This window comes from Lynx rufus, unplaced genomic scaffold, assembly GCF_022079265.1.
Source record: "Lynx rufus isolate CCGP_SWC_20201006 ecotype Redwood Valley unplaced genomic scaffold, mLynRuf1.p SCAF_5, whole genome shotgun sequence".
Taxonomy (NCBI): Eukaryota; Metazoa; Chordata; class Mammalia; order Carnivora; family Felidae; genus Lynx; species Lynx rufus.
In genome coordinates this window covers 69,407,308-69,419,933 of record NW_025814867.1, presented here as the reverse complement: position 1 = coordinate 69,419,933, position 12,626 = coordinate 69,407,308, and the positions used below count along the sequence as shown (strand labels likewise).

The following is a 12,626-nucleotide window of genomic DNA, read 5'->3' as shown; positions in this document are numbered from 1 at the left end:
TAAAGGGATTGAGGAGGGGGGAGCTCCACAAGGCAGCTGTGGCAATCCCAGTCATTCACTTCTTTTCTGGGAGTTGCTATGAGTCTGAGCTTACTATTCTGAGTTTACTTGTGTTTGATAACGTAGACTTATGGAGTAATTTCAACCGAACCCTGCAAAACAGACAAATAATTTAAAGATTCATGCAAAAGAAACTGACTGTGAGAAATGTGAATAAGAATAGTAAAGAAGCAAATGGTAGAGCTGATACTTAAACTACTAGAATGAGCTTTTTTACCTATTATGATCTAATTATTTTAGAAAATGGCTAAGCATATAAGAGATTATCAAAAAAGATATTTGACATGTAGGAATACATCTTTGTTCCTTCAGTTTTCTATGTTTTAAAATACATGTAATTTAGGGGCACCTGGGTGGCTCAGTCGTTTAAGCATCCTACTCTTGATCTTGGCTCAGGTCATGATCTCACTGTTGTGAGATCAAGCCCCGCATTGGGCTCTGTGCTTGAATAGCACAGAGACTGCTTGGGGTTCTCTCCGTCCCTCTGTCTCTGCCCCTCCACTGCTCACTTGCCAAGTGTGCACACACACACACATCCACCCTCCCTCCCTCCCTGCCTCCCTCCCTCCCTCTCTTTTTCTCTCTCAAAATAAATAAACATTAAAAAAAAGTAAAATGTGTGTAATTCAGTAGCACATGTTAATTATTTATAAATAACTAGAATGGATGTATGCCCAAACTTTTCTCTGTTAAGGGTGCTCGGTCAGTTTTTGGATAACAAGTAGCCCTATATAGCTTATAGCTCAAAAACTCATGAAAACTCTGATAAAACAATTGATGTTCATAGCAAATGACCCTGAGGTAAACAGTTCTAGCTGTAATCTAGTTTTTGTTTTGACTCACTTATGATGTCTGTAGAGCATTTGTCCAGTAGGTCTACAAAGGATCCACCAACTGGTTCACAAGTGTCTTGTGCCAAAAGACCTTGGTGCCTGCAGAGGCTGATATGATATTATATGTTGATGTAACTGTGTATAATTTCAGTAAGTGTGTGCCATGTTTAATAAATGTTATTTTAATTCCTAGATATTATAACTTAACTACCCGAAAGTTACTTAGTAGCCCTGAAGTTGTTTAGATTGGCCATGGAGTTGGCAGCACAAATGAGAGTTCTAGTTAATTAAAGATAAAATCAGAGAGAAGCCAACTTAAAGGGATTATATTCTTTCTACAGTTATTCAGTGTATTTGCTTAGTTATCTTTTTAGTGTTTACTGACTTAATTCACTGGTTTGGTGGAGGAGGTAAAGCTCCTGCATTCCTTTCTGTGGCATCAGCTTGCCCTGTTACGTAAAATTGTACTCTAGCACGTGGCGGAATCTGCACTGGTCAGCGTTAGACCGGAGAGCCACCACTTTGACAGGGCGTCTGAAAAACAACTTGTATATTTTACACAGAAGGACACAGAAAATAATGTGCTATGACTTAGCAATTGAGATGATGGGGTAAACTCTGTAAAATGTAGACTCTGAAGAGATTAAACTTTAATAAGTTTTGATTGAAATTGTTTCAAAACCAATCATGCATTTGTTTTTATTATTAAACAATATATAGAAGATAAGTTCATACCAGTCCTTGTGGCTCATGATCATAGATTATGAACATGCTATGCTGGGCCCTATCGCAGTAATATTTGCACCAGTTAAGTTGAATGGGGGTGAGTGTACGCTTTGTGCAAATCCATCTTTTCCAGTCTCCCTTTTGTTCATTGTGTCAACCTTTTAGGAGTGTTGTAAAGATTCAGTGCCTGCCACTTACTACCCCAAAAGTTGCTGCTGTTGCTTATATAAGATAATAGTTGTTTAGGGGGGGGAAGGATAATCGTTGGTGGCGGGGACCTTACAGAGGTAAATAAAAATAATTTGATAACACGGAAACTTGTTGTGGGAAATCTCTTAAGCTGAATTTGTTTTAGGGCACACTGAATATTGTACTTTCCTTTTTCTCAGCAGCAGCAACTTGTGATTGGCGGTACCGGATATTCAATTGCACATCCCCACATCAATGCACTGCCAATGGTAAGAATTCCTCCCACTCTGAATGGTAGAGTGTTTTAATTGGTCTTTTTATTATTTTCTTACTTGGGAGGGTCTCTTAAGAATTTTTAAAGTTTGTCATAGGTTGACAAAATATATCTGTGTTCCCAGAGTAAAGAAATGTTTTAAAAAATATATGTGAGGTAAGGCACTTAAAGTAATTAATTTTTGATTATTTAGTTAAAAAAGAAAAGGGCGAACCCTTACTTTGGAGAGTTCCATCATCTATAGATTGTATAACCACTTGGCTGTAGTTATCAGGATGAAAACTATTATTATGTAGCAATGATCTTGTATTTTAACAGGTGGGCTATATTTTATGAATAGAATTTTCTTGTTAAATAGTCTTTTTGCATATTGCATTTATCTTAATATTTATAGTTAATGGGCAGTTAAATGTCTAAAATTCTACCTGTTTTTAGTGAGTGAATGATTTCCAAGAGAACCATCCTTACTATTTAAAAAGATCATTTAGAAACCTTTCTCTCTGGAATAAACATCTGTGAACTGTGTTATACAGCAGAAAAGCCAATCTGTAAGAGTTGAGATAGCTCTCTTTTCTGTGTATGTCTTGGATAACTTTTGGCAAGAACTCTTCTGCAATTAAATGATAGAATTGGGCTAAATTTCTAAAGTTTATTCTAACTGTAGGCTGAGTGATCTCATTACTGTTAACTAAAATCAGAATGACTCTCCCTTACAAAAAGTAATTTTTTACCTAAGTGGTATTGGTTATGTATTTTAGAGTTCAATAAATAGGACAATTAATTACTTAACAATAATCAATTTCAGAATGTTTTCTGTAGTACATTATTAAAACTTTTTTTACTTAATCAAATTTTTTATTTTAAACATTAAATCAAATAGCTATAGAAACTGAAAAAGACTTCTAGAACTTGGTGGGAAATAGTAGATGTATCAGTCTGAAATAAAAGCTACTAAAAATTAACTAGAATCAGAATAAGTGGGCAAGATGAGTTATCTGTGAACAAATTCCTAGGAAATGATTCATTTTAAAGACGGGCTGGTCAGTATGTTGATAAGAGGAAAATTTCTTCTCTCTTTCCCCCCTCTTATTTTCTTCAACATTCCCCATTAACTGCTGAGAGAGAATGTTTTGTGTGGCCTTACTTGACACAATGACATGGTTCTTCATTAGTTTATGAGACGCTTGCTGGGTTCTTTAGGGTGCTTGGGTGACTCAATAACCATTGTTAAAATCTGCTGTTTTCTTCTGAAGCATTACAGTTTCTCATGTAAGAAACAGCTCTCTGGTAAATCAGCATCATCATTTGGATTACCTGCCCTTGGCTTTATGTTTGAAGTTCACATTTGAAACCTGTTGGTTTTCTTGATAGTCTTAACTATTTGTGGCATGTCCCCCTTAAGAATCCATTGTGCGGGCCTGTTGGGTATGTGAGGTACAGGTGCTGTGTAACTGGCTACCTCTTCTAAGTGCCTATCTTCAAGTGAGTTTTTGAATGTGTCCCTCACAGACTGTATGTTGTTTTGTTTTTGGAACAGCTCTTAGACTGTATTTCAAATCAGGTTATTTCCAACACATTTACCAATTTTGTTGAGAATTCCTTAAATCATTTTTGAGTCATGATCACAGAAATTTATGTTAGTTCTAAAAATGTGTTAGTGCTAGAGATGAAAAAGGCCAGGATTACAACATACTTGCTTATAGTCTAGCTGAGGACATGACAGCCATTTGTACATACTTGCATGATGTGCTAATAAATTTATAGGTATTGGTTCACAGTGGTGGTTTTCTCATGAACCTGAGAAATGCCTGTGTTTTGAGTTAAACCTGTGCTATGTAGTATCTTACATTCTTTCCCTGAAAATGAAAAGGAATGCTTTGTGGGAACACTTACCTTACCTCTACCACCCCACCCCCACCCTCAACTTTGTTTTTGATATAAATAAGCATGAGGGATTCATAATACTCTTTTTTGCTTATCCTTCACTTGGCTAGGTACAATTTATTTTAACTCTAATTGTACCTTACATCATCATGGTTTACAGCTACTTTCCTAAATAAATGTGGATCCCACTGTATTAATAGAATCTGTTGGCCTACAAGTGTATATTATTATTTTAACTTTTTGTGCACATTTTCAGACATACACTGAAGAAGACAGAATAGCATAATGAACTCAGCTGCAGTGGTCAGGAATTTTGTTTCATCTTTAACCACCTTGTTTCCATGTCCCCCCCACCCCCTGTCATTTTGGAGCTAATACTTGTATCATATGATTTCATTCATACATATTTTATTTAGTATGTAGCTACGTAAGATATGGACTATTAAAAATTATATATATACATATATATATATACACACACACAATACCATTAATCACACTTGAAAAATTGGTAATAATTTCTTTTTTTATTTGAAAAGGGATTTAAATATACTTTTGAAAAATTATAGTGAAAACCAAAATTTGTCATCTTAAACATTTTTAAGTGTGTAGTTAGTACACTTAAGTGTAGTGTTAACTCTATTCACATTGTTGTACAACAGATCTCTAGAACTTTCTCGTCTTGCAAAACTCAAACAGATTGAAACTGATATCCGTTAAACGGAAAAATTCCCATTTCTCCCTCTTACCGGCAGCTGGCAACAAACATTTTCCTTTTCGGTTTTATGAGTTTGACTACTTTAGATACTTTATACTTAGTATAAGTGGAATCATACAATATTTGTCTTCTGTGATTGGCTTACTTAGCATAATGTCCTTTGGTCTCATCAGTCTTGTAGCATGTAGCATGTGACAGGATTTCCTTCTTTTTAAAGGTTGATATTCCATTGTATGCATATATCATATTTTCTTTATTCATTCATTAGTGTATACTTAGGTTGCTTCCATCTTTGGCTGTTGTGAATGATGCTGCAGTGAACATGGGTGTGCAAGTATCTCTTCAAGATCCTGCTTTCACTTCTTGGTACATACCCAGAAATGAGATTGCTGGATCATATGGAAACCTCCATAGTGTTTTCCAGAGTGGCTGCACCATTTTCTATTCCCACCAAAAGTGCACAAGTATTCTGATTTCTCTTTGTCTACATTCTCTACATTCTGTCCAACACTTGTTATTTTCTGTGGCGTTCTTTTATTTTTTTGATAGTGGACATTCTAATGCATGAGATGTTGACTATAATTTCTTAATATCAGTAAGTAGCTGTTTAGTTTAAATGTTCCTCATTTGCTCATAAATAATGTTTCTACAGAGTCACTACAAAATCCATACATTACATTTGGTTGGTATATACACCTTAACTCTTCTACCTCCTTATTTATTATATTTTTCCCTTTTAACTTACTTGCCATGTAAATTTCCTCATTCTGTGTTTATTATTATTATTATTATTATTAATTTTTAATGTTTATTTACTTTTGAGAGAGAGACAGAGACAGAGTGTGAGTGGGGAGGGGCAGAGAGCAAAGGAGACACAGAATCCAAAGCAGGCTCCAGGCTCTGGGCTGTCAGCAGAGACCCCATTGTGGAACTCAAACTCACAGACTGTGAGATCATGACCTGAGCTGAAGTCGGATGCCCAACTGACTGAACCACCCAGGCGGCCCTATTTTTTAAATTGCATCCCTGTAGTAAAATGCTTCTCTTTCCCTTGTACTTTTTTGTAAATCAGTAGTTATATCTAAGAGCTTAATCTAATTCAGGTTTTTCTTGCTTTATTTTGTGTTGTTAGGGTGACAGAATATTTCATAAGGAGGTGCTGAGTACTCCAAGAAGAAATAGCTGTTTAATTGTCTCTGTTTGTGAGATTAGGTTACTGTTGATCACTGCCTAGATCTCTTATTTCTATGCAAACATTCAAAATGTTGATATCCTAATTATATCAAGGTTTCATATATGATCTGTAATATCTCTGTAAAAGAAACTTCCCTCATCAGATGCTTGGTTACTCTGTGGCACAGTTTGCACAGGAAAGGCATACTAATTACTTGATTCTTTCCTTTATTTACCAACTTTCAAAGTATTTGAGTTGTTTCCTAGAATCTTGGAAAAGTAGACCAGTGAGGATTTTTTTCTTTTTTTTTGAAGTGTCATTGAGCTTGTAGATTTAAATAGTTTATGTTTATTGCATTGTAGTTTTTATTCTGATGATGATGCTCATTGTCTTGGCCAGATGAGCCTTTTTAAGTTGGCTTTTACATAAACTTCTTTTTCTTTCATATATGTAAAATATTAGGTATTATTAAATATAAATGTAATATAACATTAAAATATAAAATATAGAATATATATGTGAAATATGTCAGATATAAATATGTAAATATATAAAATACATATAGAAGTATTACATAGGATTTTTTGTCTTAATATATATTTATATATCTAAACCAGTACCACCAACATGATTACTAAAAACTGCTTTTTTGGCCTTTGTCCTGCTGGGGTTTACAGTGTTAAGTATTCTGTTTTATAGTACTTGAAGTACATTCACCTGTATGATTTTTCTGCCATCTTGTTATATAGTCAGGTCCGTTTGTTTCATTTTATTTTTAGTGTTTAGCATTTAAGTGTTTTGATTTAGTTTTGTTTTATAATTATATATAAATCATTCATGTTAATTATAAATAAGGTACATTTTTATTTCTCCCCTTATAGGTAACCAGTTTTAACTATATTGCTATTTAAAAAAAATATATATATAAGCAAACCCACGTGTATACGTAAACTAGAGATCATCTTAAAGCACTGTATAGAGCTAGCCTGCCTTCCTTTTAATAACTGTGTAGTAGTCCATTACATGGATGTACCTAACTTGTTTCAAGAATGGGAGTTTTATGTGTGACCATAAATATGCATATTATTTTTTTAGGCAATTTTCCAAATTCCCTTAGGCATTTTGGCATCTTCTGGTTTTTTTTCCCCACTTACAAACAGTATATAGTCAGAACTTATATATATATATATATATATAGTCTGAAAGTTGAGAAATCATATCTCACTATAGTTCTAATTTGCATCTTTTCATATTTTTTAGAACTATCTGTATGTCTTTTTCTTTGAACTGTTGAAAAGATTCTTCTTTTCAAGAAAATCTGTCAACTTTTTTGATCCGTCCCTCAGACCTATTTTCTCTTGTTCTGAGTCTGTAGTCATGTCACAACTTCTAAAAATTAATTTGGTTTAACAATAATATTTTTCTGCTAAGAAAACAACTAAGCTGACTGGCTGTCTTATGTTTGATTTCAGTGGAATTGGACCCTTGATATAACCATTTTATTTGGAAAATGAACCCAGAAAGTTCCTGTGGGTGTGATGGAGTAGTGGGGAAGTAAGATAAAGAGGCCAGTAAGGATGCCTTAAACAGTAGATTACTGTTGTGGGCAGTTGAGGCTCAAATCATGTAGGGACCTCTGGGAGACTGAATAGAATATGCCTCTGAGTTATTTCACTCAAGGGGCATTGAAGTGGGAGTAATTTGTCTACCAACTCCCTTTCCATATTGGTGGAGTTACGCTTTCGGGGTGGGCAGGTCCTCAGCAACTTCTCCCTGACCTAAACCTGTGGCGAGAGATGACCTGTAGGTGTTAGTGGAAAAAAAGCTGTCTCGTTCCTAAGGAAAGTTGAGCGGTAAGTGGATGTGGGCTGGGCACTGCCAGCTCTGTTGCATCAGTGAATGTTCCAGTCTGCAGTTACATTCTCAGTGTAAATTAGTAAATCATTCTTCTCATTCATAAATTGCTCTAGTGTATTTTGTTAACATTTATTTTCTCAGAACTATATTATCCTAAGAGAACTGATAACAGTAAGTTGTAGCTTGCTACACTGAGGATAAGGCCCCAAAGAGTTGTGACCCTCCCTAGAGGTAGGATCATTGAGGTGGTGCATATTGAGAAACCAATGATCTGTTCCCTTTTACTATCTACTTTTTTTTTTTTTTTTTTAAGTTTATCTATTTATTTTGAGAGAGAGAGAACATTCCAGGCAGGCTCCACACTGTCAGCACAAAGCCCAACTCAGGGTTGCAACTCACAAACTGAGATCATGACCTGAGCCGAAACCAAGAGTCAGACGGACAGTTAACCACCTGAGCCAGCCAGGCGCCCCTACTATCTACTTTTTAATTATATCATCTGTGAATTAACTTGTTCTATTCATTGTAGAAAACTTCATTGTCATTATTTATCATCTTTTGTTGTCATGTGATTTTGAAGTGGTGTTATTAAATGTGAAGAATGAATGGCATTACTATATAGATGGCATTGTATAAAGTATTCATATTCATTTGGTTGTGAATTTATGCCTCTGGAGAATTAATTTTCAAATCAGTAGTAAAATGCACGTTGGATTTATATTAATCCCCTGTATCTTACCACTGGATGATTGTTCTTTGATGTGAGGCTTCTGTAACTAAAATGGAACCTGAAAGATTGTGTTATCTATCATTTGAAAGTCAAAGAAAGCTTGAATTCTTACATAGATTTAAGCCTTACCTTAAATGTAATAGTAGAACTTGTTATGGTGGGTTGCTGTTGTTATTTAAAAATTGATCTTCATGCTTCACATAATTTTGGCATCTGTTCCCTAGGTTTTAATATGGACACCATGCAACCAGAAACAAAATGTAGCTAGCTCTCTTCTTATCTCAAGGAACCCAGAATAGAATGAGAGCAAGAATTTAAAACTCACATAGAGGTAGAGAATGGGTGTTAAATGGAAAAATGTTAGGGACCCCTGGGTGGCTCAGTCGGTTAAGTGTCCGACTTCGGCTCGGGTCATGATCTCGTGGTCCGTGGGTTCAAGCCCCACATCTGGCTCTGTGCTGACAGCTCAGAGCCTGGAGCCTGCTTCGGATTCTGTGTCTCCCTCTCTCTCTGCCCCTCCCCCACTCATGCTCTGTCTCTCTCTCTCTGTCAAAAATAAATAAACATTTAAAAAAAACGACTTAAAAAATAAAATGAAAAGTGTCCTTGGGGCACCTGGGTGGCTCAGTCAGTTGAACTTCCAACTCTTGATTTAGGCTCACATCATGATCCCAGGGTCATGGGATCGAGCCTCATATCCCCCCCTCTTTTGGGTGCTTGGGTGTTCTCTCTTTGTTAAAAAAAGGGGGGGGCGGGGCATCCTATCTTCACTTGTTTTCTGGCCTTATTTTTAAGTATTTCAAACTTTTCAAACAGTCTGTACTATGTTAAATTCAGTCTTACTGGTAGGTTCTAACACATTCAGGGGTGGGCCACGTGCTTTAATATTAGCAATACAGCCATAACATTTGAAGCTACAGGCCATTGCAAATTTCTTGAAGGTATTGAAGCCATTAGGAGTCTCTGTTTTTTACCATTCTTCCTTTTATCAATCCATCCATCTTTCCAGTGGATAGTAATGGATTTTTTTTGTTATTTAAGTTTTAATTTTTTGCTCCGAAAGGAAATTAACATAGTAAAGTTTGGTATGTAACAGACAGGAGTTTCTGATTTTAATATGTACTATTTATTCTCTTGTCCATGTTCTGCCAGTTACTGCCTTTTTAAGCCAGTTACTTTCAGTCGTATCTTTTGATTGTTTTCCTTTGGTTCATTGGAACAGAGATCCTTCACAATGACTAGTTTCTCTCCTTCCTGTGATTGCCATTTTCTCCTATAAGCAGGATCGTTAAATTAAAAAAAAAAAATGCTAATGCTCTTATTTCACTATATTATTTGTTTCTAGTCAGATGTTTAATGGGATCATTTTATTATAATTTGACCCTTTTAAAAAATGACTTAGAACACAAGGGTTTGCGAATTTAGAGTAGATTACATAGAAATACTTCAAATGTGTAAAGTATTTGGAGACACCAAAAGACATTTGATTAATTTAAAAGTTATTTGATGAATGAGAAAGTAAATAAAAATCCGAACAGAAATGGAAGGATGAGTGAATGTTCTGTGATAGAGTGTAAATATCTTATTTAAATAAGTCTCTGTAACTTAGTGAGGTTTTTAATATCTCTATTTTATAGATGAGGAAACAGTTATTCCTGTTTATAATCACTTAGATGATAAATTGTAGAGATAGCTCTGAACTAGGTCTTGTTTCCACAGTTCTGTCCTTTCCTGAGAGTGTCTGCACTACTGTTCTAATACAGAGATGGGAACCATGGTGAGATGGGACTGGGGTGGGACCATAGGTTCTCACAAAGATCACTTCTCCTTCTCCATGAGAAACATTTAAGGAATAAAATTGTTATACTGTCCTTCAAAACAAAAGAAATTATATCCATTTAAAAAATATAGAGGTTTCAGTATTCATAAATTTATTCAAAAAATTAAGGTTTTTATTTTTTTCATTCAAAGGAGAGATTTGATAAATTAGCTGAAATTTCAGAAACTAAGTCACAGTAAAGCATTTGATTTGAAAATTGTGAACTTGTGAAGTATATTTTGTGTTTCCTTCACTAATCTTTAAAATCATTTAATTGTTTTATAATGCCTTTTAATATATTCCCTACATGATTATACTTCCCTACAACTGTGGATAGGATAAAATAAACAGTGGCTTTCATAAAAGTAAATAGTTTATTATTATTTTTAATGTTTATTATTTTTGGGAGAGAGAGAGAGACAGAGCATGAGCAGGGAAGGGGCAGAGAGAGAGGGAGGCACAGAGCCTGACGCGGGGCTCGATCTCATAGACCACGGGATCATGACATGCACCATAGTAGGACGCTTAACAGACTGAGCCACCCAGGTGACCCAAAATAAATACTTTAAGTTCATGTATTTGGAAATGATATGTAAGCCATTTATCTACCTGTTTTTTTTTTTCTTTTATAGTGGCTACTCCCCATAGTAGAGATGGAAATTTATTTCAAGAACAAACTTTCTCTGATCTATCTGCCACGTGGGGATGACCTTTTTACCAACACCAATAAGTTTGTGTGTGTGAGAGAGACAGAGAGAGAGACAGAGAGAGACAGAGAGGTGACTCATTGAGACACCTTGGTCCTTGGCCCTTGTTTGCCATTGTGTCCTCCTCCCCTTTCCACCTCCACATCTGGACCTGCAGTCTATAGTTGTGGTAGCCACTAGTGATAATGTGGCTGTTGAGCACTTGAAATATGACTAGTCATGGTTGAGATGTACTATAAATATAAAATGCATTCTGGATTTTAAAGATAAAGAAAAATCTTGATTTTAAAATACTGATTATAAGAAATGATCACATTTGGGTTATATATTGGGTTAAATTAAATAGTAGAATAATTGCCACCTGTTTCTCCTTAAAATTTTCATGTGGCTACCAGAAAATTTAGAATTACATAATGTGGTTTGCATTGTGGCTTGCCTTTTATATCTGTTAATAGTGTTGCCCTAGACCTTGCCAGTCACAGCTACCTGACCATAGGTTCTCCTTATTTGTCAGAAACAAGTAATGAGAGCAGTGAAGAACTTGACTAATGCTAAGATCTGGGGAAACAGGAGTGACCCTCAAAGCATTCCTAAAATTAGTTCATGGTGTTGCCAGGTGAACTGGGGGAGACCCAGCCTGTCCCATAGGTGTCATCAAAAGTTCTTGGTCTTGTCACAAGAAAGAGTTCAAGGACAGATATGTGACACTGTGACACAAGTGAGGAAGTTTATTAAAGTGAAAATACAGTCTGGGGATGTGAGCTAGGGTGAGAGAAGCTGGAGCACCTGGGGGTTGTTGGGTCTCTATCTTTTATTGAGAGCTGTTAACTAGGGGGTGGAATATTCATTACCTGGGCATGGATGCAAGGTGTTAGGAGTTTTTTTCCTTATTTGGTCAGGGTTTCCTGTCGTCTCATCTGCTATTTTGAGCCTGTCCAGTTTGATGAGGTTTGATGTGGTTTGATGTAGAGTGCTGCTGCCAGGCTTCTGACTTTCCCCATAGCCAGCAATGACTTCCTTGTTGCTGGCCTCCAGGGATTCTGTTAGAACCTAACTAATTGCCTACTCTAACAATGGGTCTATGTTATACAGCTAAGTAAGTTGTCATCACTCACTAAGTAGGTCCTAATTTTACAAATAAGGAATTAGGGCCTAGAGAAGTGATGTCACTTTACGTATTTTGTCATGGTTACAGAACCGAAACTTGAATCAGATGTCCTCACTTGTAGTCCAGCGTTCTTAAAAATTGTATATCCTACAAATTCATAGAATCAGAATATTTTTCAAAGGTGAATCATGAGAGCTTTCAGAGGGGCTCAAGAGGAGACAGAATAAGGATTAAAGCATTTTAGTTAGAGATGTCTAGGTTTTGTGTTGATGTTTTTTTACCCCCATTACTAGTCAGTGCTAAAGATGCAAAATGTCAGGAAAATTTTCTTTTATTAAGATGAGATTTTCTTTCTTATCTATTTGTGTTATTTTCTTATTTTGAAGATCAGTTATTCAGTGCTTGCTTTCCTTTGTCTACACTTGTCAAATCATTTTTTCCCTAAATTTTTCCCAGTTGTGAAGTTTCCATTTGGTTCTTTTTACTTTGTACTTCTGAGAACTTCTGTGTTTCCTGTCATTATAAGTGTATGCTTTTACCCTGGGGA

At 35.7% G+C, this 12,626-nt stretch overlaps 1 protein-coding gene across 3 annotated transcripts in view; it reads left to right on the top strand.

Moving 5' to 3' along the window:
- The window catches only part of TBL1XR1 (TBL1X/Y related 1), a 177,984-nt gene that overhangs the window by 88,863 nt on the left and 76,495 nt on the right, over positions 1-12,626 (top strand). For 2 of the 3 annotated variants that reach the window (XM_047099704.1, XM_047099702.1), the window contains one exon: positions 2,009-2,077. The gene's annotated coding sequence lies outside the window, so the exon portion shown is untranslated. Of the gene's footprint in view, positions 1-2,008; positions 2,078-12,626 lie in introns of those variants that run through there. The other variant, XM_047099705.1, reaches the window with a different exon arrangement.